Source organism: Amblyomma mixtum, chromosome 1, assembly GCF_055824585.1.
Source record: "Amblyomma mixtum isolate Tamu chromosome 1, ASM5582458v1, whole genome shotgun sequence".
NCBI classification, from domain to species: Eukaryota; Metazoa; Arthropoda; class Arachnida; order Ixodida; family Ixodidae; genus Amblyomma; species Amblyomma mixtum.
The window spans coordinates 140198013-140204361 of NC_143012.1; positions in this window are offsets into that span (position 1 = coordinate 140198013).

Genomic DNA, 6349 nt, shown 5'->3' on the forward strand with positions numbered 1-6349 from the left:
CCGCCGCGGCCGACCGCGCGAGCCGGCAGCCCATCTCTCCTCTGCTGTGACATCATGTTGTCACGTGGTATCGCGTGGTCACGCTAAAGGTCAATGGTAGCTCCACCGCCGAGCTCGACGGGCTGTAGTGTAGCTCTAGTAATATGCTAGCTCTAGCTCTAGGGGGCGGTATAGCGATTTTTGTCAAGGATAGTTGGGTTTCGACAACAACTTCTATCTCTTTCACTACTGCGGAATCATTAGCTGTCTGTATTCATAAGGGAGATTTTGACATAACTGTGATTGCTTTTTATCGTCCACCGAAGCAAAATATTGCCTATTTCATCGATGAGCTGAGTAAAACTAACTTTTCCCAGGGTCGTATTTGCATGATTGGTGACATCAATATTCACCTTCTGAAAACTAAAAAGCAATTGGTTGTCGATTATTTAAACACTCTTGCCGATGCCGGCATTGATGCCACAATCAACCTTCCCACAAGTGTTGAAATGTTTGGTAGTAAATTAGTATCGTCTTGCCTTGACCACGTGAACGTTCGTCTTGTACACAATGAATCCTGGTCATTTATCGTTGAACAAAAACTGGCGGACCATTTTTTCGTTGGCTGTCGTGTCTTTCCACAAGCTGGGATAAGGGCTATGAGGCAAGATATATTGGACACAATCGAAGTCATTGACCGACTTCGACTTGACTCCGCAATTCAAAAATACGATTGGGATCTGTTCCTAACTTGCGCATCCGAAAATGCGCTTTATGATTCATTTGTTGAAAGCTTCACGCTGTTGTTGGAGTCGTGTAAAAAAACTATATCCATAAAGCAAAGAAAGTCTGCTCTTCCGTGGATTAACAACGACGTTTTATCGGCTATTGCAGAAAGGGAAATGGCTTGGGCCCGCTGTAGGCGCTCGCCGAAGAACACTCAATTGAGGGCAGTGTACAGGCCTGCCCGCAACAGGGCTAATGCTTTACTCCCATCAAAAAGACGTCAGTAATTCCAAGCAAGGTTTGTGGCGTTGAAAGGGAAGCCAGATAAGTTCTGGGATGTTGTTAATCGCTTACGTGGCTGTGCACCTAGGAATGTAGCTGATTCCATTTCCCGTAACTTTGGGGCATTATCTCTGACACTTGCTGATGAATTCAATGCTTTTTTTTCTGCTCCCGGTCTGACTGCGCATTCAAAAGTTCCCAGTTAACCATCTCGTAGCATGCAATCTGTGCTTGAATCAGCATTTCTGCCACCTTGCACTGAAGATGATCTACGTTGCATTCTTTCTGGCTTCAGCAGGCGAAAGTCTCCAGGGTGGGACGGTATCTCAGTCGATACACTGTTCAGAAATCTTGAACGAGTAAAGCATGTTCTGCTCGCCATTATCAATGGTATAATCGCCACCCAAATAGTACCTGCGGGCTTGAAGAGGGCGGTGGTTATCCCTATCTATAAGAATGGAGTAAAAAATAAAGTTGAAAATTATCGTGGTATTTCGATCCTACCATGCATTGCGCTTGTTTTAGAAAAACACATTTCGACGGTGATGTTAAGTTTTCTCGAAGCTCATGACGTGTTCGCTGGCAATCAGTTCGGGTTTATTAAGGGTCGTGGTACGCTGAACGCGCTTGATGAACTATGTGATCTACTAAACAGCTGCATTGAAGAAAATGAATTTGCCTGTGCTTTATTTTTGGATGTGTCCAAGGCGTTTGACACGGTTAATCATGTTGTGTTGTCAGACAAACTCCACAATTATGGGTTTAGGGGTCCTTTTCTGTCACTTCTTGTTCACTATCTTTCCAATCGTTCACAGCTCGTTGCATTAGGTAAATTTAGAAGTGGCCTGCGGCAGATTAAATCCGGCGTTCCTCAAGGATCTATACTTGCACCTCTTTTGTTTAATTTATATGTCAATGACTTGAGCTCTGTCTGCAAACTGTGCCGTGTTTTTCAATATGCTGATGATACACTCTTAGTTGCTAGACATAATGACTTTAAGACAGCATTATCTCTAATCCAACACGACAGCGAGCTACTTATAGAATGGTTCAGCAATAACTTAATTAATGTTAACAATAAAAAAACTCAATTAGTATTTTTTCACAATTATTTAAAGAGAATTCCTAGTGATTTGTCGCTTCGTTTGCACAAACCAAATTGTGCCCCGTGCAAATGCCCTTCAATCATACCTGTGTCAACGGTGAAATATTTAGGTGTATTCTTTGATTCTGACATGTCTTGGAATACTAATTTGTCGTTCGTTTGTTCCCAGCTTCGCAAAATTGCATGTTTGCTGCACTCTATAAAGTCCCTTTGCCCTATGTATGTACGCAAGCAGATTGCATACGCCTTAGCCTACAGTGTGTTACGTTATGGTATTTGCTGCTTTTATTTCTGCTCTGCCTTTTGGCGAAAGAAGGTTAATAGCATACTGAAATCCATCCTCAAATCAGTTTTATATGGTAAGGCACGAAATGAAGGTAGTAGTGTTTTTGATCTGTTACACATGCCTGACTTCTCTCACCTTTTTTCCGAATCAGTAGTGTTTAAGCATATCTGGACAAGCGATTTTTGTACACAATATCTTCCGGTCAAAGATCTGAGAACTCGTGATCGTTTTCTCCTCCCTAGAGTCTGAACTCGATACGGCCAGCGTCTGCGAAAACATTATGTTCCTTCTGTGCTCAACCGGTTACCTAAAGAAATGTTTTCTGCTAACTCCAAAAAAATAGTGAAAGCTTTTCTTCAGAAACTTCGTTGTTAGTTCCAGCATTCTGTTATGATTCTATGATTTTACGTGTTCTTTATTTTTCCGTGTGTTGCATTTTTTCCTCCGCTCTTTGAATTTATTTTAATTTTCTTATCCCCCACTTTTTCTTTCTGTTTTTTGGCACTTTGTGTGTTCGGTGCATGAGTTGTGTGCCGTCTGCTGCCGGGCGCTGCCACTCAAGCCTTCTAAGGCTTTGGCAGGCCCGCATTTGTATTGGAATGAATGAATAAAAATATTATTATTATTATTATTATTATTATTATTATTATTATTATTATTATTATTATTAAGGTGGCAAGAGAGAGAACCTGGAAAATTATAGACCAATATCCGTTTTGCCAGTACTATCCCAAATTATGGAAAAATTTATTCTAGAGTGCATGACTTCTTTTGTGAAAAAATTTTCTATTCTGTCTGACCGTCAGTTTGGTTTCATCGAAGGTCGTGGAACGCTTTCACTTCTCGAAGAATTTGCAGATGAATTGTATGCAACTTTTGATCATAATCTGTTTGCATGTGGCTTGTTTCTAGATATCGCCAAGGCATTTGACACTGTAAATCATAAAATTTTGTTGCAAAAATTATACCTGCTTGGATTTAGGGGCCCGTTTCATGACCTATTGAGAAGTTATTTAGAAGATCGCTCACAAGTCGTAGCCCTTGATTACACCACAGCCGTTAGCAGCCGTCAGATGTTGGGGGCTGGGGTTCCTCAAGGATCTATCTTATCACCATTGCTTTTCAATTTATTCATCAATGACTTCGCCTCAGCAGTGACAAATGCCTTGGTCTTTCAGTACGCCGATGATACGGTTTTACTTACGAAGCATATTTCCTACAAAAGTGCTGTTGCTTTACTGCAAGAAAATATCTGTATCGCAATGAACTGGTTTTCCATGAATGGTCTTTTGGTAAACCAACAAAAACAAAACTGGTTTGTTTTAGAAACCCATTGAAGACAACAGTACTGAGTGAATCGGTTTTTTGCACTCCCACAGTGATAAAGACTGCCATTGTACTCCTGTTGAAAAGGCTGATTGCATAAAATATCTGGGGATTTACTTTGATAGCGACCTCTCATGGCATAGTCACATGGCTTACGTTTGTGGCAGATTGCGTAGAACGGCATGGTTACTGTTCACAGTTAAATCTTTCCTACCTTTATCGGTAAAAAAGACAATCATGCATGCACTTGCATACAGTGTTATTAGATATGGCATCACACTTTTTGCACACTCTTCGCAAAGGTGGCATGATCGGGTAGACGCTCTTCTAAAATATATGTTGAAAAGTACCGCCTGTGAACATTCCTTTCCCCCTCATGTAAACTTGTTTAATTTTCTTGGTCTTCCGTCCTTTGAAACTTTATATAAGCACACTGTTATTCTTCGGCACTTTTGGAATCCTGCTTTCAAGACGAGAGCAGTTTCTGCTAGAGCACTGCGGAATTGTCAACGCTACACGGCCGCCAGATACGCAACCAGATATGGCAAAGCAAGACGATGTGTATATGTCCCTACAATCTTCAATACGCTTCCTGATCAGGTGTTGACGGCTACATCCAAAGCCACCGTAAAGCAATTGCTTAAATCTGTGAAGTTTTAATTCTTAATTGATGCTAATTCCAATGTGATTTTTTTTTCATCTCTTTTATACAATGTATCTTCCTTAGTATTTGTATTTCAGTGTTTGTGAACTAACCCTGATATTTTATTGCCTTTAATTTTCGCTCGCCGATTTTGCCGGGCCTAGTCCTGCAAGCCTCCCTTGGCTTTGACAGGCCCGAGTTTGTACGTATCACCATGTGTTGTGGCAATAAAATTATTATTATTATTATTATTATTATTATTATTATTATTATTATTATTATTATTATTATTATTATTATTGTTATTATTATTATTATTATTATTATTATGCTTCGCATAAAAGGAATTAAATTGGTCTGCTAACGTTATAGATGGTGGACCAAAATTCTTAGCAATAGTTTGGTAAGCGCCTTTCCGGGGACGAACCCTTAATTCGTTAAGCACAGACCAAGCCTTGGACGGATTATTTCTAAATTCAGAAAATTTACCCTGGAAGGGCTTTCGCCTGGCACCTCTAAGCTGCACAGCACTAACTTTATTGCGAGCCATCTTATAAGCTTCACGAAGATGCTGATCATTAGGGCAGCGACGACAACGCGCCCTGGCCAGTTCTTTTTCAGCTATCGCGGTTAGAGCATTTCCATATCGCATATTGTTCCTTTATACTTGCGAAATGGATCCAAAATATCGTGTCTCTGAGTACTGAAAGCTTTTCGCATGCCACAAAAACTGGAAAGAAGCAGTGAAAGCGAACTAAAACTAACAAGAATAAAGTAGGGGCGACGCTTTCCATTCCGCTTCAAACCTTCGGGAGGGGAGGGGGGGGGGGGGGGGCAGCGCTGTTCAAAACACGTTGGCTGAACCACACCAAGGCGCCAGCGAAAGAAAAAAACCAGTCTACACACCAGGATAACCAGGAGACGTGAGGCGAGTTTGGGGGGGAGGGGGGTACTGCCGACAGCCTTCCTGTCCGACTAAAAAAGAAACATCGGGGAGTTTCCTTTGTTGTTAGTCACCCCGGCCCATTGTACCCTGACCATGGAGTCGCGTAAACGCGTGGCGCCCCGACAAAGCAACAATTGCATGCACGCTTCCGCTGCGTGTGCGCTAGGCGCGGTTCTGATTGATAGCGCCCAATCTCGGTACTGGGTGAGTGAAATGGGCGAGTGAAATGCGTTTTCGTCTGAGCTTTTTATTTTGAATTTTCAAAGTGGAATAACTTTCGTTTACATGCTTCGATTTCAATAATTCTTTTTGCCCTGGTCTCTGGAACGCATGATGAATCCATTTAATGATATTAACCGGTACTGAGGAAATCATCGCGGTGCCCCTTTAAGGCATACACTATAGTGCCCGTCCGTCAGTGCATAGAGATAAGAAAAAACAGCGTGAAGTGAAAAGTGTGACGCCGAGGTAAGCGTTCACTAGCTCGACGTGAGCTTGACGCATGTGATCGCTCTTAATTTAACAAAAAATCTTTCTCCACGACCTCCTCTTGCAGTGGCTCTGAGTCTGCAGCATTCGGCTGGTAAGAACGTGATTTTGGTTCGACGACGGCGGCCAAAGTGCTATGAACGACAAACGCAGACGTGCACATGTAATGAGGTTTCTGCGTTTTGTCTGCCTGCGTTCAGCGCTGTGTTTGTCCTTTTGCTTCCCTTGACCTTGTGCCGTTGCGCTGGTTCACTAGGTATGTCAGACCAACTCGCCCACCAGTCCATGTTTTACATGTATGAGGTTTCGGTGGGCTTTAAGGAACCTTCCGTGACCAAAATTATTCTGAGGGTCCTCCACTATGACCGCAATCATAACCCACAGTGGCGCATTGGCGGTTATATGTGGGAAGAGCTTCGAGACCTCAATTTCAAACAGTGACTGTCATGTTGAAAAGCTTCTTGTAGCGTCACGAACCAACGCCGGCCGCAGCGTCGTCTGCAATGCCAGCTCCGAGAAGCTGCACGAGCAATGCTCGCACTTCCATCTTTAAATTTACCCGTACGT